Genomic DNA, 24,640 nt, shown 5'->3' with positions numbered 1-24,640 from the left:
TATGGTATTAGAACATTTCTCCAGTTCCATAGTCAGTTAGATTACCCTCGATGAGATTTTTCATATGCAATTGTGTCTCATTGCATGCCCCCCTCTCCCAATCACACAGACCCTGCCCCAACCACTGCACTCTCTGCCCCCCATCACACACTCCCTGCTACCCATTAAACACCCCCTACCTCAGCCACCCCACCCCACGCCCATGGTAACATGATTCCACAGCCATGTTAATATTGCAAAGTGGGCAGTATGGATGGGTGTAATGGTTAGCATTACTGCCTCACAGCACTGAGGTCATGGGTTCAATTCCAACCATGGCTCTAACTGTGCGGTGTTTGTATATTCTCCAGCACCTGTGTGGGTTTCTTCTGGGTACTCCTGCCACAATCCCTTAACCCTAGAATGTCTGTATGTGTGTGTACATGTGGTAGGGAATATAGATTGTAAGCTCCACTGGGGCAGGGACTGATGTGATTGTTCAAATATTCTCTGTAAAAGCGCTGCCGAATATGTGTGCGCTATATAAGAAACTGTAAATAAAATTGTTAAAAAAAAAAAAAATGCACCTTTGTTATCTGATGTATTTCCATAGTTTATTTGTTTCCATTGGTGTTATGTATCACATGACGTTCCTTATGCATTTCCACCCACACCAAATGAACACTTGTTATGTTCAATGAGAAGAACAAAATGAATCAAAGAGCAGAAGCATCCGATAATCAGAAAACTAATTTTATCCTACAAACCGCATAAACAGAATTAGGTCAAAATCACAGTTCCAGAAAATCTGGCTGGCCTTCCACGTCTTCTAGAATAATCTAGTGATAGATTTCTGGGTACATTCCTGGCATCAATGCCACAATAGCCTTACAACTCCTAGTGTAACCCGGTAGCAATGCTTTAAGACGTGGACGGAAGGTTTGGTGGTTCCCCGTAAGATTCTAACTTTCTTAAGGCTGCATACGAAGGGCACCGTCCAGACGAATGACTTCTGCATTCAACATGGGGTTTTCTACAATGGTTTGTACCAGGTGGGCATACTCTTCAGGGTGGCCCAGTCGGCTGGGGAAAGGTACTTGCTTGGCCAGGAATTCTCTTGCCTTCTCAGGGAGACCAAGGAGGAGAGGGGTTGCGAACAAGCCTGGAAAGACAGAATATTCGGTGACATTTTGCAGTGTTCCGGAGCACAGAAAAATCTTACACAAAAAAAAAAAAAAAAGTGTTTTCCAATATTGGTCCCCAAGGCTCACTAGCTGTCTAGGTTTTTGCAATATTCATACTTGAGAACAGATGTTTAAATATAAAAATTGAAGGTACTAAATAAGCCAACGGTGTTCAAGCAAAGTGCATACACACCAAGCGATTTCCCCCTGCCCAGTGATTTCTCCAGGGCGTGGACAGCTTTCCATAGTCGGACGCTATTGAAAGATGTCCACCCTGTCTCATCTGCTGGTAATACCAGCAGATGAGTGGCGCGGCTGGCGATGATGCCAGAGCGCGCATCACCACTCTCCCGTACACACTAGGCCGCTTTGGAGCGGAAAGCAGCTGGTACAACAAACTGAGCTGCTTTAAACTCAAAATCACCCAGTGTGTATGGGGCTTTAGCGGGGGGGACCAGACTCCATAACGCCTCACAAGAAAAAAGGGTCATTATTAATAATTTAAACCTTTCCTAGAGTAAGAACAGCACAACGAAAAAAGTCACTCATATCTAGTATTGACTAAGGAGGAAGTGTAGAACAGGGAGACAGCACACGGCACCAAGGTAAACTTGCAATGCTGCTCGCAGTGAAAACTCAGTCACGGAGATAGCGGGGAGTGTCTGCAAAAAGAAGGCGATCTTATATGCATACAAAAAATGGCGACATCACAACTCCCATGTATATTCTTGAACAGCCATGAAGGCACAATGGGACCACTCGCACTCAGTTGCCGAGCATGTTGTGATGGCTTTGGTGGACGTTTGTTCGCTTGTAGGCGGCTGCCTCACAGTTTGCTGCTGCTTTGTTAGCACTGCAAACACATCTGTATCAGGCTTCCTCAGCTGTAACAGTCTCACAGAGAGCATCAGTCACAGACACAACATAGGCAGCCATTTTGTGTGGTAATGCATTCTATTTCACAAAAACTCTAATCAGAATTTATAGTTTGTAGTGAATTTCCTGGCTGCAATTGCATAAAGAGTTGCTTAAGAAATAAAATGGCTGCTGACACTTTATGTAAACTACTTATATCTGTATAATTGGGACCCTCTTTCTTTACTACAGGTGTCCCATATGACTAAGTTGAGGGGGAGGGGGATCACAAGGATGCCTGGCAAACGTAACTTTATTGCCAGCAATAAATGACCTCAATGAAGAATCCCCCAACTACTATCCATGTAGGGCTGGTCATAGATGTATGACTAGGCATCATTCCCAAGAACATTAGTGCTGGACACAAAATGGCTGCCTTCACTATGTGTAGGCATCAGGTAGTATAAACAAATGGTTCCCTAGTGCAAGGATGGGGAACCTTTGGCTCCCAGTTGTTGCTGAAGTAAACATCCCAGCATGCTCTGCTACAGTTTTGCTTTTTGACAATGCTCAATAGTTGCACGGCATTCTTGTATGTGTAGTTTAACAACAGTTGAAGGCCAATGGTTCCCCTTCCCTGCCCTAGCAGGTCACATTTATGCAAGTAAAACAGATATAAAAAGGAAAGTACCAGGAGCGATTGTCACGACTCTGATGCCAAGTGGAGCCAGATCTCGAGCGATAGGGAGGGTCATTCCTACAATTCCCCCTTTGGAGGCAGAGTAGGCCGCCTGTCCAACCTGCAACAGTACACAATGTGACCAATACAGCAAAGCTCATGTGACACATTACACATAACCAGAAGTAGGCAATTTCATATACATATAAAATAAACCATGCTGGGAAATCACACTACACCAGAGAGGAGCACGGTGCCGTTGGACCTCAGGATCTCCACCTGCTTCCTTGTGCAATCACCAGTTACACATTTATCTTACATCACATGTCTTCAACCTGTGGCCCTCCAGATGTTGTAGAACTACATGTCCCAGCATGCAATGACAGTTTTGGTATGCTCTCATAGGAAAAAAATGTGGCAATGCATGTTGGAACATGTAGTTTCACAACATCTGGGGGGCCACAGGTTGAAGACCCATGTCTTACATGTTCTTAGCTGAACACAAGAATTAGAGGGGGAGAGGGACAGATTACTGTGCTACCCAGAACTTAACAATTGTGTAGGAACAAAAACAGCAGCATGGACGATGTAATGGTTAGTATTACTGCCTCACAGCACTGAGGGTTGGTTCCCACGTTACATCTGCCCCACCTACAGTGCAGCATGGTTTTGTCCATTTGAGAAAAAAAAAAAAAAAAAAGTGCTTTGTTTGCTAAAGAGTCCAAAGGAGAAAACACAATACACACAGGGCCCAATTCCAGCTTGAATACATGGTCAATGTCCACAAGACTGAGCAATTAATGGTAGACTGTACATGCGCCGCGGTAGAGTTGCGATGCCGCTCTTGCTGAGAATTTCAGCGCAGTTATTGACAGGAAGGTATTGTTTAAGGTAGGAAACAGGGAATGTCTGCAAGCAGAAATGCGTATCAATCCAGTTTCCATAATCAGATGAGATCATGTACATAGAGAAACAAGCCTCCAGTGTCTCTATTGGCGCGTCCACTCTTCATGATCAGACACTCATTTCGGAAGTCTATGGGGCTGATTCAAAGTTGATCGCTGTTGTGCGAATTTGCAATCCGTTTGATCATGGAATGACATTCATGTGCACAAATCGTAGTGTGCATGCGCGAGCCCAAATAGCAAACTGGATAGACAGGAAGCTGGCGTTTGGGGGGTGGTAACCAAACTTTTTTTTTTTTTTAACTGAGTGTCCAAAAAGAAAAATGCAGGCCTGCCCAGGCGTTTTAAGGGAGGATGTGTGACGCCAGTGCGTGCTTCGGTCTGCCTGTCGCAGAACTGTAGAAGGGTCAGACTTACTCACATGTACACAGACTGGAACTCACAGATTTGCGCAGGTTTTCTGTCTGTCTCGGCGGCGGCTATCTAGTTGCAGTCATCTGCAACTTTGCAGATGAGCAACCAGGTCTGAATTAGGCCCTATGCTTTTGCGCCAAGGCTGAGTATATGTATGCAGTTGCCATGGCGCTGGTGGATGTGATGTGAGCGTTTGCCTCACTTCACTTGACATTATTAGCAAGTCCAAAGTCCACAAAAAATAAATACATTTGCAGCTGTGTAATGTGCACACAAATCACTATCACAATCTGCACAAGGAATAGTGTGCAGATGTAAAGGTTAAAGAGTCCGCATCTGTGTACGGGATACAGCCACTAGGTTGACACTATGAAGGTCAACATACATTAGGTCGTCCACTAACGGTTGACAGGTCTTAGGTCTACACAAGCATTAGGTCGACAATGGGAGAGTCGACATGCGTTTTTCACATGGTTTTTATTTTTAGCCGACCTGACCATCCACTAGGGCGTGGAAGGCGAATACGATAGGATCCGAAGCACAGCGAGCCATGCGAAGGGACGCGGTACACTGATATGGGGTTCATGTCGACATTCAGAACAAAACAAAAAAACGTGAAAAACTCATGTCGACTTAATGTATCAGTTGTATTGACTTTCCGACCCACGTCTACCTATTTCATGTGTTGCTCTTAAGTGGTCAAAACCTAAATATATGTCGACCCTATGACCCATACCCCTATGTACACAACCGAAAGCGGTTACAAGCAACTGGAATCATAAGCATCGGTATCTCTCCTGATATAAGGATGAATGGGCATCACTGGTTGGTAGTGAGGTGTCTGCACATAGTATAAGTGTCCCGTGACCATGTATACAAAGCTGCAGCCTGTTTAGGGGTTTCAGAAGGATCTCCCACATGAAGGAATGGGTTGGGGCAGATGCGAATTTGCAATCAGGTCTGAATAACCCCCATAGTTGCTAAATGTCCATTATAGCATACTTGCCTACCCTCCTGGAATGGCCGGGAGGGTCCCGCAAAATGGGTCTCCCTCCCGGCCCCCCGGGAAGGTAGGCAAGTCTCCCGCATTATAGCCACAGCTCCTGTCTCCCCCCCCCCCCCCCCCCTTCCCCGTGGTATAAATTTCTGAATTTCATGGGTCCGCGGGGAGGGGGGCGGGGCAAAAATGCATCAAATCGCGTAATTTCGCATTATTTTAGCCCAATCCACGGACCCATGAATTAATGCGGCTGTCGGTTGTGGGGGCGGGGCTTGGTGACATCAGCCTCGCCCGCCCCCAAAACGTAGCCTCGTCCAGCCCCCCTTTCACTCCTCTCCAGCTTCTCCCAGAGAGGAGTTTTAAAAAGTTGGCAGGTATGCATTATAGTTAGTGTCAGTCCCAGCTTGTACAGATTTATATGTGTGTATATATATATATATATATATATATATATATATATATATGTGTATATGACATTACATGTATGTATATCTATGTATAATAAAGCCATGTTTACTAGGATAGTTGTGGGGAGAGAGGCCCCAACCTGTATCCTGTCTATAAAACCCATTCGGTATCTACAGTATTTTCGCCAGTTTCGGGGACGTGCCCAACAGCAGTGATCTGAAGCTTCCCCCAATATTGCCACCTGCCGAAGGGACAGCGGGACAGTCTCCAAATATCCAGACTGTCCCGCTGTAATCGGGACAGTTGGGAGGTGCGCACCTTTAATAAAACTCCTATCAAAGTAAATAAACACCAGAGTATGTGACGTTTCTATAAGCGTCTGAATTGCATCATTGCTTCTTAGCCAGTGCTAATATTTTAAGAAATATAATAGATCTGTGCTCAGATTTAACTTCCTTTAACTAGAAGGCAGACATTTTGTAGGTGGAGTTAGTACTAATGAGACTGAATCCAATGAAGTCACTGAATGCCAGTGATACAACTGTTTTTACCTGTGAATTGATAGGCTGCAATTACATGAATGTGGTTTCATCCAACAAATTTGTAGCCTCCTCTGAGGGGAAATTTATAAAACCATCTCAAGGGGACAAGTGGAGGTATTGCTTATAGCATCCATTCAGACCGTCATTAGGTCGACATGCATTTAGGTTGACATGTGTCTAGGTCCACATGCATTTAGGTCGACATGAGTTAGGTAGACAGGGCCATTAGGTCGACAGGGTCAAAAGGTTGACATGGGATTTTGCACTGGTTTTTTTGAGCCGATATGTGCCGACAGGTGGTATTTCATGCCCTACCATCCACCAGGACGTGATGGGAGAATAAAATAGTGTGTCGAGCTTAGCGAGGCACCAAGCCCGAAGCATGGCGAGTGATGCGAGCCATGCGAGGGGACGTGGTGCACTTTAACCTGTTTCCTTGTCGACATTCGGGTAAAAACAGTGAAAAACCCCATGTCGACCTTTTGGCTATCGACCCAATGACCCCGTCGACCCAACCCATGTCAACCTACACTCATGTCGACCTAGACACATGTCAACCTAATGGTGTCGACCTAATGACTGTCTAACAACTTCTGGTGACCAACTGATCCACACCTGTAGATATCATCTTAAATGTGCTACATAGATTATAGCTACAATCTGGTTGCTATGGGAAATGCCGCCACTTGATAAATCTGCCCCTTGCACTTTAGACCTATACTGTACCTCCCAACTTTCTTGAAGTGTAGATCAGAAATTGTGGTGTGGCTTCACATAAAGGGGCGTGGTCTATTTGCAACTCCACCAGCCAATGTGGGAGAGTTGGTAAAGTTGTGATTAGTGGGCCCGATTCATCTACCTGTTCGCTGGCTGCGGCACATTCGCTTAGCAGCGTTCAGATCTGAATTATCCCCAATGATCACATGATAACGAAAAGTACTTAAATATGTATTTAAAAAAAAATATCTACAGTATTTTATCATTTCTTAAAATAATTACCGATTCTTGCCTCGTCACGGAATTAAATTCTGATACCCCTTTCAGACAGAAAAAACCCAGGTAGAACTAGGCAGCAAGGGGCTGACCCCCTTTCACACAGGAGCAAAAACCTGGGTATTTCCCGTGTCGACCCCTTTCACACAGAAGCCGGATTTTTCCTGCAAAACTCTGTGTGTCATAAGAAAAGGACAGTTTTAAAGGCACACAGAGATGAGATCATGAAAAGTGGGAGGTGTCTGCTCACTGCATTGCATTAAACATGGCTGACAAGTTGCAGAACCTGGAGGTCATGAGTTCTCTGTGTGTTTTGCTGCTTACAGCAAATCAGAGCATTATGCAGATGCTTAAGGTGCGTACACACGGGGGCGATTTAGGGCAAAATCGCGGGAAATATGGTCGCTGAGCGACCATATTGCCCGCAATGGGAGTGTGCACCGGCGATATATCGCCGGGTGCGCGCTCCCGTTTTTGCCCCTGTGGTGATCGCTGGTCGCAGGAACATGCTCCTGCGACCAGCTGATTTCCACTGCCGGACTCCCCCCGGCAGTTTCTTTTACATCAGCGACCATCTCTGGTCGCTGATGTAAAGGAGAAACTGAGCAATATATTGCTCAGCCATATATTGCTCAGCCATATATGGCTGAGCAATATATCTCCCCGGTGTTACACAGCATTACACTATGCTACCTGGCACAGTGTTATGCCAGGAGGAGGAAGGCACAATTTTTGGTGGAGAGGGCTTCCACTCGACGCAGGTATTTGCACTGGAGGAGAGCCCTGATTTTGTCCAGTGTTGCACTGCACGCCACTGCCACGCCTTCAGGGAAGCTGAAAAGATCAGCCAATCGCGCAGCGCCATGCTGCACAGCCAATCAGCATGTTTTTTTTAATTGTCGGGAGAAAAACACGGGTCGGACCCTTTCACACAGCCGCAAACACGTGTCTGACACGGGAAAAACCCAGGTAAATACCTGGGTCGAAGTCCCGGAACTTTAGACCTGTGTTGACCCTTTCAGACAGAAGAAAAACCCGGGTCGACACGGCAAGAGCAGGGAAATTCCCGGGTCTTTTTTTCTGTCTGAAAGGGGTATTAATGGTATATTTTATCGGTACTCTTTACCTAGAACGGCGCCCGCGATTGGAATCGCGGGCATCAGGGGTAAAAAATCGCGGTCATCGCGGGCACATAAAAATCGGGTGCCCGCGATGACCGCGATTTTCCCATAGGGAACAATGTTAAAAATGCTGATTGACCGCGATTTTAATGTAAAATGCTGATTGACCGCGATTTGGACATAGAAATCAATGTTAAATGCGCAAATAGGCACAATTAACCCTTAAATGTCCCCCCAAATTTTTAACGCCACCCCACGATCCACGCCAACCCGAAGCGTGGCGAGCGCAGCGAGCCCGCGAGGGGCGGCGGTACGCGTCCTCCGACCTTTTCATGCCCTACTATCCACGTCGGCGTGGAGTTGAGAATAGAATAGTGTGGCGAGCGCAGCGAGCCACCGAGGACCGAAGCGTGGCGAGCGCAGATACCTTCACAGGTAAACGCGTCCCTTGGCGGACTTCACAGGTGTCCGCGTCGCCACGGACACCTGTGAAGCCCGCGAGGGGACGCGTATAACTGTGAAGGTATCCGCGTCCGCTCGCCACGCTTCGGGCCTCGGTGGCTCGCCACATTATTCTATTCTCAACTCCACGCCGATGTGGATAGTAGGGCATGAAAAGGTCGGAGGACGCGTACCGCCGCCGTTCGCCACGCTTCGGGTTGGCGTTAAAAATTTGGGGGGACATTTAAGGGTTAATTGTGCCTATTTGGGCTCTGTAGCCCATTTAACATTGATTCCTATGTCAAAATCGCGGGCATTGAAGCATTGAATGTAAAATCGCGGTCACCACTAAATTTAACATTGAACCCTATGGGAAATCGTGGTGATCGCGGGTGCCGTTAATGTACTACCCGCGATGCCCGCGATCACCGCGATGCGCGCCCTTCTAGGTAAAGAGTACCATTTTATCTTATGCTTATCCTCATGTGATGTTACCACATTATTTATCTGCTAGTCTACACTCAACTTGTTTCCAGATCTTTCACTGATCTGAAGGCTAATGCACCTTCACATGGTCGCTTGATTTCATTCACCATAAAAGATATCTGGTGATTTTTTTTCCTGCCAAGGTTACTTGATTACATTGTGATAAAACTATTCTACTTTTTCCATGTAACTTCGATTTGGAATACTCTGCGAACATGTTGTTAATTAAAGCCGAAGCAATGGTTTAAAGGTAATCTCTGGGCTAAATAAATACATTGTCATAATATTTTTGAATGGTGTGTTGTTAGTGACATTAGTTTTAGCCGGTACAGACCACAAAAAAACGGTACTGTACTGGCTAAAACGGTACAGTTGTAGGGTCTGATATGCTGCCATGCTGCAGTTGCAGTGTTGGGGAAGCTGTAGCTTAATTAACATGCTGCAGCTCTTTGGGGGCGGGGAGAATGTCCGTTTCAAAATGGGGAGGGGCACGTCAGCCCAGTTTACTGGGCGTGTCAAAGTTAGTGTCTGCATCTTTCCCAATGCACAATTACTGGCCCCAGCTACAGTTTTAGCAGCCAATCTGAGTAGACCTATGCTTCTTCAGATGGCTGGTTGCCAGTGGCGTCAAGAAAGAAGGGGGGGCTACTTTTAAGCTGGGCTCAGGCTTGCTGAAGGGTCCTGCTGCCTTCTTCCACCTAACTCACCCATCTGCCCATTCATTCATAGAAAAGACTGACTGCTGTTGCAGCAGCAGCAGCAGCAGAAGCCTCTCTCTCCCCAGCAGAGCACAAGCTGCTGGGTGCTGACTGGGGAGAGAGGCAGCTGCAGAGGCAGTCAGTCCTCTCTCCCTGGATGATGTGCGGGAGAAGGAAGAGAGATCGCACCCGCATGCGCACAGCATCTATTCCTGCAGCCAGAGGGGCTGGGGCATAGCCAGCAGCTGATGGAGCTGCTGGGCATGCCCCCACAGTGATGGAAAAGGGGGTGTGACCTCGCAGGAGAGCCTCTGGTATAGGCCACGCCCCTTCCGTTAGGTCACACATGCGAGTGTCCTGGGTCCTTCGGAGTAAAAGTTGGGAGGTATGCTATATTGCAGTATAATAAAGCAGCCATTATTTATTCTGCACAGAAACAAAATAACTCACCCAAATGTAACTCTCTCTGTACATGTTACATCTGTGCTATGTGTAATGATAGCAGAATGATGCCCAGCAATAGCTTTGCCTCCTCAGATTAATTGAACTCAGTGGATTCTTGGCCCTGACAGCCCAAGTTATTGGGGGAAGAGGAACGTGGGTGACGCCCGCTGAGTGGGAACCCTGCAGGGAATGCACAGTGCACCTGGGTGATGATGTCAGTATATGCTTTTCTTTCCCTTAGTTGGATGACATGAGGAATAGCAAGGAACGGCAGAAAGCTGGCTGTCATTCACAACAAGCCTAGACAGACCAAGCTTTCTGCAGCCAAGGACTTGGAACAAGACATGGGGGCGTCTGCTTCCCTGTGCACCCTGAGGGGCGAGAGTGCAGACATCAAGCACTCCTCCTCTGTACACCATTAGCAATAGCACTGGTAATACAGCTCATTCATTGGTCCAGGCCCAGACCGTACACAACTTTGACAACTTCTACTTTGTCTGGGCCTGTGAAAAATAGAAATGTCTACATACTGTACCTCCCAACATGACCCATTCCAGGAGGGAGAGAGGCTCCGTATCTGGACTTCCCGCATAATTCATGGTTGCTGTCAGCTGAGCTGAACACTTTTCTTATCAATGAAGTAATTCCACACAGGTGACAGGAATCTTACATTCAGAAGGAGGTTCGGCAGCAGAGAATGTTGTACCTCGTGGAATGGGCCATATTGGTAACGTAAACCACTGGGTTTACATTTATCAGGCCCAAACTTAATATATCACTTAAAAGCCTGAGAAAATAATTGACACCAGGGCAGGACTATAGGAGGTGGAGGTGGCGTCAATACTCCCTGGGGCGGACTCTACCCGGGTTGCTGGGACTGAGGGACTTGTATGGCTGTCCGTGATTTAGCTGCTTATATAGCAGAAGTGGTGGGTAAGAGGAGCATTTCTGGACAATTTGGATCCCAGTGCACTAAAAAATGTGTTGCCACCTCATAGACGTTTCAAAAGTGGAAATATTTGCTCCCCCGAAAGGGGGTGTGGCCTTGTTTCAATAGGCGTGGACTTGCAGGAAGAGGCTACCTTACACCAACACAATAGAACATATTGTTACATCATATTATGCTCTGTGAGCTGCTGGCCGCGCAGTCAGCTCCTCTGCCTGCAGGAATAGATGCGCCCAGGGTCGGGTAATACGGGCAGGGGTGGGCTGGGCCGGGGGGCACGGTGCCATGTGCCCCCCGGGCCGCTTAGCCAGTCACTGGCTGCGGGCCGCGCTGGATCACCATCCACCTCCTCCAGACAGCCCTCCTGCGCTAGTCGCGGCTTCCAGAACACGGCCGCAGCTACAGGAAAATGGCCGCCGGCCCCCTGCATTTACCATTAGTAAAGTTCAGGTGAGCGAACTGAGCCACCAAGCCCGAAGCGTGGCGAGTGAAGCAAGCCCGCCAGGGGACAAATTTACTAAACATCTTTTACCTCAAAAAATGCCTCTAAAGTAGATTTGCCGAAAATCCTTACGTAGCAGTTAAGTAGCGGCTAACATAACTGGCGTAGCGCTGGCCGCAAAGATGAGGAAGTACCGTAATTTCTTCAAACCCAGTGACCTGGCGTGCAGTCATACCATACAGTACAACCTGCAAGCCTGGCGTGTGCGTTCCATGGGTCGACACTAATTAGGTGGACACTCGATAGATCGCCTACTATTGGCCAACAGACCATAGGTCGATACTTTAAAAAGGTTGACATGGCTACGTCGACAGTGACAAAAGTTCAACACAAGCAATAGGTCAACATAGGAAATAGAAAATGTGGACATGAAAAAGGTTGACTAGGGTAGCGAGACATCGTGCCGGAAGCCTGGCGAGCGAAGCGGTACACTGAAATACAGTTCATGTTGACCTAAGTCGACACAGACACTGTGAAAAACTCATGTCGACCTTCATGTCGAACTTTTGTAAGTAGACCTATTGCTTTTGCCGACCTTTTGTCCTTCTCGAGCTAAGCCATGTTGACCTTTATAAGGTGTCGACCTATGGCCTGTTGACCAACAGTGGTCAACCTATTGAGTGGCAACCTTTATTGGGTCAATTCTATGACCCATACCCCATGCCTAACAGCCAAACAGGAGGCAATGTTTTACAGTACATGCAGTTGTGGCAACCTCCGCTGGAGGAGTACATGCTGCTTTAATACATCATGGGCGGGATAGGGGCGTGACGCGGACAGTCTCAGCGAATCAAAATCTCACAGCCCAGCCTCCCTCTGAGTATTGCATCATTGCTCCATGGGAACATGGCGGAAATAGCGCAAAATATTCTGCTCCACCCCATAATGTGCCCATCAAAAGGGGAGGAAAAAAAGTAGGGGAGTATGGGCAAAGGATGGAGATTGAGTTTATTAGCACCAGAATTATTAGATCGGAGGTATCATGAAACCACAACCCAACTACGTGCGGCCTTTCCAATGACAAGGTCAGTATGGAGGAGTGGGGGATGGAGGATGCATGGAAAGCGTACCCCACTAGGCGCATAAGAAGAAAACCAAGAAGTGATCACTGGCGGAGGTTAGAGAACCCACGGCATTCTAACCCATTACACTTACAGAACTTACATAGGCCACAAAGACATTTAACCCCTTCCTGACAGAGCCAGTTTTTGCGTTCCTGACAGAGCCCTTTTTTTCAAATCTGACATGTCTCACTTAAGTGGGGATAACTTTTTTTTGCTTTTACTTATCCCAGTGATTTTGAGATTTTTTTTTCGTGACACATTGTACTTCAAATTAGTGGTAAATTTGGGTCAATACAGTCTGTGTTTTTTTGTGAAAAATACCAAAATGTCGTAAAAAATGGAAAATTTAGCAATTTGCAAAATGTTAAATTTTCTGCTTGTGAGACAAATAATCATACCACTCAAAATAGTTAATAACTAACATAGACCATATGTCTACTTTATGTTGACATCATTATTTCAACTTCCTTTTAATTTTTTTGGACACTAGGAGGCTTACAATATGAATAGCAAATTCTCAAATTTTCAAGAAAATTTCAAACACTGATTTTTTTAGGGACCAGTTCAGTTCTGATGTGACTTTGAGGGACTTGTATGTGAGACACCCCCATAAATGATACTATTTCAAAAACTGCACCCCTCACAGTATTCAAAACAGCATTTTGGAAGTTTGTTAACCCTTTAGGTGTTTCACAGAAATTAAAACAAAGTGTAGGTGAAATTTCAAAATTTCATTTTTTTTTGCAGATTTGCAATTTGAATACATTTTTCTAAGGAACACAGTACATTTTACTAGAGAAATGTGACTAAAAATTGATTCCCCCAATTCTTTTGTTTTCATAAATATCCTATATGTGGCCCTAGTGTGCACGTTGACCAAACCACAGGCTTCATAATAGAAGGAGCACCTACTTGATTTTGGAGCCTCCTTTTTATGAGATTATTTTTTAGGCACCATGTAGGTTTCTAGGCACCATAAGATGCTAAAAGTTAGGAACCCCCCCACAAGTGACCCCATTTTGCAAACTACACCCCTCAGGGAATTCATCTAGGGGTATAGTGTACATTTCAAACCCCCAGGGGTTTCACCAATTTTGATACAAGTGGGCAGTGAAAATGAAAAATTACATTTTTTTACACAAAAATGCAGTTCTGGCTCAAAATTTTTCATTTTCAGAAGGTATGAAGGAGAAAAAGCACCCCAAAATATGTGCCCCAATTTCTCCCGAGTACGGCAATGCCTCACATGTGACCAAAAAATACCAGTTGGGTGCATGGCAGGACTCAGAAGGGAAGGAGTGATTTTTGGATTTTGCAGCTCAGATTCTGGTGGAATTTTGGTGGGTGCTATGTCGCATTAGCAAGACCCCCCAAGCACCAATACAGTGGAACCCCCCCACAAGTGACCCCATTTTGCAAACTACACCCCTCAGGGAATTCATCTAGGGGTATAGTGTACATTTCAAACCCCCAGGGGTTTCACCAATTTTGATACAACTGGGCAGTTAAAATGAAAAATTAAATTTATTTACACAAAAATGCAGTTCTGGCTCAAAATTTTTCATTTTCAGAAGGTATGAAGGAGAAAAAGCACCCCAAAATATGTGCCCCAATTTCTCCCAAGTACGGCAATGCCTCACATGTGACCAAAAAATACCAGTTGGGTGCATGGCAGGACTCAGAAGGGAAGGAGTGATTTTTGGATTTTGCAGCACAGATTTTGGTGGAATGAATGGTGGGTGCTATGTTGCACCAATACAGTGGAACCCCCCCACAAGTCACCCCATTTTGCAAAGTACACCCCTCAGGGAATTCATCTAGGGGTATAGTGTACATTTCAAACCCCCAGGGGTTTCACCAATTTTGATACAAGTGGGCAGTGAAAATGAAAAATTACATTTTTTTACACAAAAATGCAGTTCTGGCTCAAAATTTTTCATTTTCAGAAGGTATGAAGGAGAAAAAGCACCCCAAAATCTGTGCCCCAATTTCTCCCGAGTACGGCAATGCCTCACATGTGACCAAAAAATACCAGTTGGGTGCATGGCAGGACTCAGAAGGGAAGGAGTGATTTTTGGATTTTGCAGCTCAGATTCTGGTGGAATTTTGGTGGGTGCTATGTCGCATTAGCAAGACCCCCCAAGCACCAATACAGTGGAACCCCCCCACAAGTGACCCCATTTTGCAAACTACACCCCTCAGGGAATTCATCTAGGGGTATAGTGTACATTTCAAACCCCCAGGGGTTTCACCAATTTTGATACAACTGGGCAGTGAAAATGAAAAATAACATTTTTTTACACAAAAATGCAGTTCTGGCTCAAAATTTTTCATTTTCAGAAGGTATGAAGGAGAAAAAGCACCCCAAAATATGTGCCCCAATTTCTCCCGAGTACGGCAATGCCTCACATGTGACCAAAAAATACCAGTTGGGTGCATGGCAGGACTCAGAAGGGAAGGAGTGATTTTTGGATTTTGCAGCTCAGATTCTGGTGGAATTTTGGTGGGTGCTATGTCGCATTAGCAAGACCCCCCAAGCACCAATACAGTGGAACCCCCCCACAAGTGACCCCATTTTGCAAACTACACCCCTTAGGGAATTCATCTAGGGGTATAGTGTACATTTCAAACCCCCAGGGGTTTCACCAATTTTGATACAACTGGGCAGTGAAAATGAAAAATAACATTTTTTTACACAAAAATGCAGTTCTGGCTCAAAATTTTTCATTTTCAGAAGGTATGAAGGAGAAAAAGCACCCCAAAATCTGTGCCCCAATTTCTCCCGAGTACGGCAATGCCTCACATGTGACCAAAAAATACCAGTTGGGTGCATGGCAGGACTCAGAAGGGAAGGAGTGATTTTTGGATTTTGCAGCACAGATTTTGGTGGAATGAATGGTGGGTGCTATGTTGCACCAATACAGTGGAACCCCCCCACAAGTCACCCCATTTTGCAAAGTACACCCCTCAGGGAATTCATCTAGGGGTATAGTGTACATTTCAAACCCCCAGGGGTTTCACCAATTTTGATACAAGTGGGCAGTGAAAATGAAAAATTACATTTTTTTACACAAAAATGCAGTTCTGGCTCAAAATTTTTCATTTTCAGAAAGTATGAAGGAGAAAAAGCCCCCCAAAATATGTGCCCCAATTTCTCCCGAGTACGGCAATGCCTCACATGTGACCAAAAAATACCAGTTGGCTGCATGGCAGGACTCAGAAGGGAAGGAGTGATTTTTGGATTTTGCAGCTCAGATTCTGGTGGAATTTTGGTGGGTGCTATGTCGCATTAGCAAGACCCCCCAAGCACCAATACAGTGGAACCCCCCCACAAGTGACCCCATTTTGCAAACTACACCCCTCAGGGAATTCATCTAGGGGTATAGTGTACATTTCAAACCCCCAGGGGTTTCACCAATTTTGATACAACTGGGCAGTGAAAATGAAAAATTACATTTTTTTACAAAAAAATGCAGTTCTAGCTCAAAATTTTTCATTTTCAGAAGGTATGAAGGAGAAAAAGCACCCCAAAATCTGTGCCCCAATTTCTCCCGAGTACGGCAATGCCTCACATGTGACCAAAAAATACCAGTTGGGTGCATGGCAGGACTCAGAAGGGAAGGAGTGATTTTTGGATTTTGCAGCTCAGATTCTGGTGGAATTTTGGTGGGTGCTATGTCGCATTAGCAAGACCCCCCAAGCACCAATACAGTGGAACCCCCCCACAAGTGACCCCATTTTGCAAACTACACCCCTCAGGGAATTCATCTAGGGGTATAGTGTACATTTCAAACCCCCAGGGGTTTCACCAATTTTGATACAACTGGGCAGTGAAAATGAAAAATAACATTTTTTTACACAAAAATGCAGTTCTGGCTCAAAATTTTTCATTTTCAGAAGGTATGAAGGAGAAAAAGCACCCCAAAATCTGTGCCCCAATTTCTCCCGAGTACGGCAATGCCTCACATGTGACCAAAAAATACCAGTTGGGTGCATGGCAGGACTCAGAAGGGAAGGAGTGATTTTTGGATTTTGCAGCACAGATTTTGGTGGAATGAATGGTGGGTGCTATGTTGCACCAATACAGTGGAACCCCCCCACAAGTCACCCCATTTTGCAAAGTACACCCCTCAGGGAATTCATCTAGGGGTATAGTGTACATTTCAAACCCCCAGGGGTTTCACCAATTTTGATACAAGTGGGCAGTGAAAATGAAAAATTACATTTTTTTACACAAAAATGCAGTTCTGGCTCAAAATTTTTCATTTTCAGAAGGTATGAAGGAGAAAAAGCACCCCAAAATCTGTGCCCCAATTTCTCCCGAGTACGGCAATGCCTCACATGTGACCAAAAAATACCAGTTGGGTGCATGGCAGGACTCAGAAGGGAAGGAGTGATTTTTGGATTTTGCAGCACAGATTTTGGTGGAATGAATGGTGGGTGCTATGTTGCACCAATACAGTGGAACCCCCCCACAAGTCACCCCATTTTGCAAAGTACACCCCTCAGGGAATTGATCTAGGGGTATAGTGTACATTTCAAACCCCCAGGGGTTTCACCAATTTTGATACAAGTGGGCAGTGAAAATGAAAAATTACATTTTTTTACACAAAAATGCAGTTCTGGCTCAAAATTTTTCATTTTCAGAAGGAATGAAGGAGACAAAGCACCCCAAAATGTGCCCCAATTTCTCCCGAGTACGGCAATGCCTCATGTGTGACCAAAAAGTGGCAGGACTCAGAAGGGAAGGAGTGATATTTGGATTTTGCAGCACAAATTCTGGTGGAATGATGGTGGGTGCTATGTCGCATTAGCAAGACCCCCAAAGCACCAATACAGTGGAACCCCCCCACAAGTGACCCCATTTTGCAAACTACACCCCTCAGGGAATTCATCTAGGGGTATAGTGTACATTTCAAACCCCCAGGGGTTTCACCAATTTTGATACAAGTGGGCAGTGAAAATGAAAAATTACATTTTTTTACACAAAAATGCAGTTCTGGCTCAAAATTTTTCATTTTGAGAAGGTATGAAGGAGAAAAAGCACCCCAAAATCTGTGCCCCAATTTCTCCCGAGTATGGCAATGCCTCATATGTGACCAAAAAATACCAGTTGGGTGCATGGCAGGACTCAGAAGGGAAGGAGTGATTTTTGGATTTTGCAGCACAGATTTTGGTGGAATGAATGGTGGGTGCTATGTTGCACCAATACAGTGGAACCCCCCCACAAGTCACCCCATTTTGCAAAGTACACCCCTCAGGGAATTGATCTAGGGGTATAGTGTACATTTCAAACCCCCAGGGGTTTCACCAATTTTGATACAAGTGGGCAGTGAAAATGAAAAATTACATTTTTTTACACAAAAATGCAGTTCTGGCTCAAAATTTTTCATTTTCAGAAGGAATGAAGGAGACAAAGCACCCCAAAATGTGCCCCAATTTCTCCCGAGTACGGCAATGCCTCATATGTGACCAAAAAATACCAGTTGGGTGCATGGCAGGACTCAGAAGGGAAGGAGTGATTTTTGGATTTTGCAGCTCAGATTCTGGTGGAATGTTGGTGGGTGCTATGTGGCATTAGCAAGACCCCCGAAGCACGGTGAAATGATGAACCTAATAATCCATAGATGTGTGGTATATTTTAAAACACTCCTTTATACATAGGCCGGGTTTGTCGGGGCAAGTTTCACAGTGGAAAATAGTTTCCTTTCTTATTCCCTTTTTATAGCAAACTTTGCACCTTTTTTGTGTCCTGCCCTTTCTTGCAGTGGAGGGGATTTCGTTCGGAAAATGCTGCCCTGGTACAATACGGGGGCCAGTACTAGAAGTACTGGGGACCTCTGCCTGCTGGTTCCCAAATACTAGGCCCTTTATGACTTCCTCTTGAAAGTGCATAAATGTCCCCCTCTGGCCGGTAGAACGGAATAGCACGTAAGCGTTATACAGTGCCATCTGGATGATATACATGGCCAGCTTCTTGTACCAGATTTTTGTTTTCCGCAGGGCACTGTACGGCTTCAGTACCTGATCTGAAAGATCCACTCCGCCCATGTACCTATTGTAATCCAGGATACAATTAGGTTTTGAGGTGTGGGTACTGGTACCTCGTACAGGGACGGAGGTGGTACTGTCTCCGTGAATTGTTGTCAGTATAAGGACATCCCTCTTGTCCTTATATTTGACCAACAACATATTTTCGGTGCATATTCCCCTGCTTTCACCCCTTCTCATTACTTGGGCAATGTGCGTTTTTGGGAGGCCTCTTTGGTTCTTGCGCACAGTACCGCAAGCTGCTGTACCTCTTGAACCAAGGGCCTTAAACAGGGGGATGCTAGTGTAAAAGTTATCCACCTAGAGGTGATAACCTTTATCCAGGAAGGGGTGCACTAAATCCCAGACAATTTTTCCACTAACACCTACGAGGGAGGGGGGGCATTCTGGCGGTTCAATTCTTGAATCCTTCCCTTCATATACCCTAAACCTGTGAGTGTACCCTGAGGTGCTTTCACACAGCTTATACATTTTTATGCCATACCTTGCCCTCTTACTGGGAAGGTACTGGCGGAATTTAACCCTTCCTTTAAAATGTATAAGGGACTCGTCTATGCAAATGAATTTATCTGGGATGTACATCTCTTCAAATTTGGCACTGAAATGATCAATGACCGGCCTGACTTTGAATAGCCGGTCAAAGGTGGGATCATCTCTGGGTGGGCACTGTGCATTATCGTTGTAATGCAAAAATTTAAGGATCGTCTCAAATCGAGCCCGGGGCATGGCCATACGGTAAAATGGGGTGCTGTACAGAACATCTGTACTCCAATATTGCCTAATTTCTGGCTTTTTTACTATGCCCATATGAAACACCAGACCCCAAAACGTCATCATCTCTACTGCATCTACAGGGGTCCACCTAGCAAATGATGACGTGGGGTTTTGAGCAATAAACTGCTGGGCATATAAATTAGTTTGGTCCACCATTAAATTTATAAAATCATCAGAGAAAAATAATTTGAAAAAGTCAATTTCTCTGAGACCTGTGGAATCAAATTGGATTCCTGGCATGGCCAAAAACTCAGGAACCTGGGGCTCAAAATTGTCTGGTGGTGGGGTCCATACGAGATCAATTATTGGGGGGGGGGGTCTCAGCTGCTCTACGGGGGCGTCTTTGAGGGGGTCCCTCATCACCAGAGGAGGAAGAGGAGCTTAAGGCGAATCCTTCAAATTCCCCGCTTGCATCACTGGCTGTGTCAGAGTCAGAAGCAAGCATGGCATATGCCTCCTCCACTGAATACATTCTTCTGGATGACTGGGATGACATTTGGGATGACATTTGGGATGCCATTTTTATTTTTGTGTTACTGGTAGTGAAATGTTTCAACACGTGTATAGTGTAGGGGGGGGTACAAACTTTATTTCAACCAGGGGGGTATGTAGTGTGTAGTGTGTATGTAGTGCAGAAAAAAAAAAAAAACTTTATACAAAAAAAAAAAAAAATTAAGGGGTTAAAAAAAAAAAAAAATTGAAGGGGTTAAAAAAAAAAAAAAAAAAAAGGTCCTGCGCCAAAAATTGAGCACAGATGTCGGTCAGTAACGTCCGTCACTGAACAGCGCTCAAAGGCAACAGGAATTTGATCAAAAAAAAAAAAAAAAATAGATCAACCCTGTGCCGAAAAAGATGATCAGTGATGTACGTCACTGATCAGCGCACAGAGGCCACAGGACACCCCCAAAATCACAGTGTGTGTAAAAAAAAAATTAAAAAAAGACCCCACAGCACACACAAAAAAAAAAAAGGTGATCAGTGATGCGACACTGATTACCAGTGAGGGGCAGCAGGTGCACAACCTTTGGTGCAACTGACAGTGCAACTGGCAGGTATATATAAAAAAAAAAAAACCTCTGCACCCCTAAAAAGTTGCTGATCACCTCAGATATAGTGATCAGCACAAAAGGCGGGGGCAGCAGACACAAAATTTAGCACTCTCTATCACTATCTCTCTCTATCTCTCTCTATCTCACTATCTATCACTCTATGACACTGCAGCAGCAGCACTGACAGTTATATATATGAAAAATAACCCCTGCACCCCCAAAAAGTTGCTGGGGGTGCACAAAAGGGGGGCAGCAGACAAAATATAGCAGTCTCTATCACTCTCTGTCACTATCTCTCTCTATCTCTCTATCTCTCACTATCTATCACTCTATGACACTGCAGCAGGTATATATATATATATATATATATATATATATAAAAAATACCCTGCGCCCCCAAAAAGTTGCTGATCAGTTAATTTATACTGATCAGCACAAAAGGGGGGGGCAGCAGTCAGTTATATAAAAAAATATATAGCACGATCTGTCACTATCTCTCTATCTCTCTCTATCTCTCTCTATCTCTCTATCTATAACTCTATTACACTGCAGCAGCACAAAATATAGCACTCTCTGTCACTAGGCCTCTCTATCTCTCTCTCTATCTCTCTCTCTCTCTAACTCGATGACACTGCAGCAGCACAACACAGCACAGGATGTCACAAGATGAAGCAAGATCCCAAGCAGTGATCAGGTAAGTATTGAGCAAGGTTCTGGTCAGTAAATGGCGACAGCTGGGCACGGTGACCGCACTGCACGCTATTCCAGACCGGAATGGCGTCTGCAGTGTAGTCCCCGTTAGTTTAAACCCCCCTCCATGGCTGTGATTGGTCCGTCGGTCCGACGGACCAATCACGGCCTTTGGGGGCGGGCGGGGTGAGGTGGGGTGACACCAGTGTCACCCTTACACCCCGCGGTGATTGGTGCTGTACTTTACAGCACCAATCACCTCCGATCCCGTGTCACCGGCGAACGTTATTCGCCGGTGACACAGAAAACGCTGTAATTGGCTGTTCACACTGAACAGCCAATCACAGCGATCGCCGACGGGGGGGGCGGCATCGCAGCCCCCCCTGGGCATGCAGGGACATGTCTGCTGTCAGGGACAGCAGACATCGTCCCTCTGTCACTGCGTCTCTAGACGCAGTGACAGTTAGAAGCCATGACGTATATATACGTCATGTGTCGGGAAGTACTTCCCGGCCATGACGTATATATACGTCAAATGTCGGGAAGGGGTTAAACCCTTTTCACATCGTGAATGCGGGATCACACCTGGGATTTTTGACACGGGTCTACCCCTAGAGTGACCCGGCATTTGTGATGATTTGCCCCACAGGACGCTGACATCACAAAGGAGGTGTGTCATCTGGGGGTGTGGCAGTAGGCAGCGCTTGGAGCTGACGCAATAGTGTTACCTGTTTACACTGTTCAGCAACCTGGGTCAGACCCGGGTAAAACACTTATTTTAACCTGTGTCGGAATGCCGGGTTGCTGGACCCGAGAGTTTTCAAATGGACCTTTCACATCGGTTACGGGTTATTTGTGCCATGTGAAAGGGGAAATAGAGACAAAAGGAAACGTACTTAAAATGATCTGTTACACTTTTACAAACTGAGCGGTCTATGTACTAAGCCTTGGGGGGTATTCAATCCGGTCGAATTTCCTGGGCAGGTGAAAAATCGTCAATAATTCTCTGATTAGTATTCAATCGCCCGTTTTAAAATTTTTACTATGGCGTTTCACCTTTTTTTCGGGATGGGCAAAAACAGTGGCAAAAACATGCGAAAACATAAACCAATTTGGCAAAACCACGTGAATTTTTGGAAATTTCTCCTATCCACACAGTCTTCACCGATGCTGGATTTTCAGCCCATGTGAAAAATAAGCACTGGGATTGAATAGGGCGAGTTGAATTTGCCTCAAAAATGGCCGAAATTTGCTGATTTTTCGCCTGGTGAACAATTCACCCAGGATTAAATACCCTCCTTGGAGAGAGATAAAGGGGAGAGAGGTAAAGTAACAGCCAATCAGCTCTTAAATGCCATGTTACAGGCTGTGAGGGATGCACTACACCACCCCCATCCCTCGCAACCATAGAAGAACAGCACTCCCAGTGTCCCCCCCTAGTAGAACTGCACTTCCAGTACCCCCCCAGCACCACAGCAGCACTTCCAGTGCACCCTCCCCCCACTATAACAGCATCACTACCAGTACCCCCCCTAGTAGAACAGCAGCACTACCAGTACCCCCCTCCAGAAGAACAGCAGCACTTCCCATACACCCACCCCAGTAGAACAGAAGCACTTCCAGTAACCACCACCCCTAGTAGAACAGCAGCACTTCCCATACACCCACCCCAGTAAAACAGAAGCACTTCCAGTAACCACCCCCACCCCCCAGTAGAACAGCAGCACTTCCAGTACTCCCCTCCAGTAGAACAGCAGCACATCCAGTCCCCCCCCCCTCCAGTAGAACAGCTGCACTTCCAGTATCCCCCCCAGCAGAACAGTAGTACTTCCAGTACCCCCCCCCCCCAGTAGAACAGTAGTACTTCCAGTACCCCCCAGTAGAACAGCAGCACCTCCAGTACCCCCCATCCAGCAGAACAGCAGCACTTCCAGTACACCCCACCCCCCAATAGAACAGCAGCACTTCCAGTAAACCCTCCCCAAGTAGAAAAGCAGCACTTCCAGTCCCCCCTCCAGAAGAAAAGCAGTACTTCAGTAACCAAACCCCCCAGGCCTGTTATTACATCTTATTTGTAGCACGATTATACAAGTGTACACAAAAGACCCCCACCCCCTTCCGCATATTAACCTGCTAGGAGTTAAATGTCCTCCCCCCTGCTTACCTCCCCATGAGCCTGATATTCTAAAAGACTCTTTCATCCAAGGTACTGGGTGGGACCCACATCACTGCAGCAGCGGCAGGAGCAGACACTCTGACCCTACTTCCGCAGGAGCAGCGAGATGACCGGGAGCGGAGCTCAGTGTATGCTCGGATTACACAGTCGTTCCGGATGTAGTTCCAGCAGCTGCCAATAGGTGGCGATGGTGCAGCACAGAGCGGATGACGTCACTGCAGTAGAGCTACAAGTTACACAGAGAGGCTCTTCTGCTTGGTTGGCACAGTGGCGCGTGTCTATTAGTCCAAGCCACGGGGAGCCACAGGTTGCAGGTTCGAGTCCCGAGACCCAGCATGTGGCAAGGGAAGGACACATCGAAACAACCTGATTTTTATTTTTATATATTGATAATATTATCTATATATTTATTTTCAGCAGGAAATATTCTGTATAGATAATATTATCTATATACCCGAGGAGAATAAGTGGGGGAAGGACAGAGGCTGGTGGTGGCATTTGTGTAATACAATTGTTTAACATATAAATAGTATTAATTATCATAAAACTGATTGTCACATAACTTATACACCAGATAAATAGTGTAATACAGATGGAGCGCCTCTCATTTTTGCTGCCGCTGCGCCAGCGCCAAAATCTGGCGAGAGGCACCCCATCTGACTGAGACGCGCACGTCTCGCACGCGCGTCTCAGTTTCCCGTCGGCGGGGGGACGGGAACCCTGTCCGTCTCCACTTCAGAGAGACGGACAGGGTTAGGGGGGGGGCGGCGGGGACCCGGGGCGTCCATCGGCGAGGCGGCGGGGACACAGCAGCTGGCGGGGGATGGCGGATGGCGAATCTTCCGACGTCACCTACAAGAGCAAGGCCCACTCTATCTGTATAAAGAAGTGCGTAAAGAGAAAAGTGACCTGAAAATTGTCATTGTGTTATTATTATATTTTATTTGGTGTTATCTGGATTCCGTATACAGCCGCCATCTTTTACCTCCCTCAGTATACAGTATCCGACTTCCTGTGTGTCTGCGCCGTCTGTCTGTGTTATTGTGTTCTCCGTATACAGTCGCGATCTTGTACCTCACTCAGTATACAGTATCCGGTTTCCTGTGTGTCTGTGCCGTGTCTCTGCGTTATTATGTTATCCGTATACAGTCGCCAATTGTCAGATTAAGGTCTAAATGGGCCTGGAGCTGAAAATGATCAAGGACCTATTATGCACAATAATAGGTGTGGTGGCCAGCA

General features: G+C 46.0%; 1 protein-coding gene and 1 long non-coding RNA gene across 2 annotated transcripts in view; both read right to left on the bottom strand.

Annotated features, from left to right (window-relative positions):
* LOC146035406 (3-hydroxyacyl-CoA dehydrogenase type-2-like) overlaps positions 1–24,640 on the bottom strand; it is a 232,060-nt gene that overhangs the window by 77,778 nt on the left and 129,642 nt on the right. The gene's annotated exons all lie outside the window — the stretch shown is intronic.
* On the bottom strand, positions 580–23,527 carry LOC146036563 (uncharacterized). Its single transcript, XR_014460854.1, has 3 exons — positions 23,390–23,527; positions 2,710–2,818; positions 580–1,141 (listed from the first exon to the last, which is right to left on the bottom strand). It is a non-coding gene; the product is annotated as an uncharacterized LOC146036563 (long non-coding RNA).

This window comes from Crinia signifera, chromosome 9 (assembly GCF_055691185.1).
Source record: "Crinia signifera chromosome 9, ASM5569118v1, whole genome shotgun sequence".
NCBI lineage: Eukaryota > Metazoa > Chordata > Amphibia > Anura > Myobatrachidae > Crinia > Crinia signifera.
The sequence above is the reverse complement of the archived record's forward strand: the minus strand, read 5'-3'. Positions and strand labels throughout refer to the sequence as shown.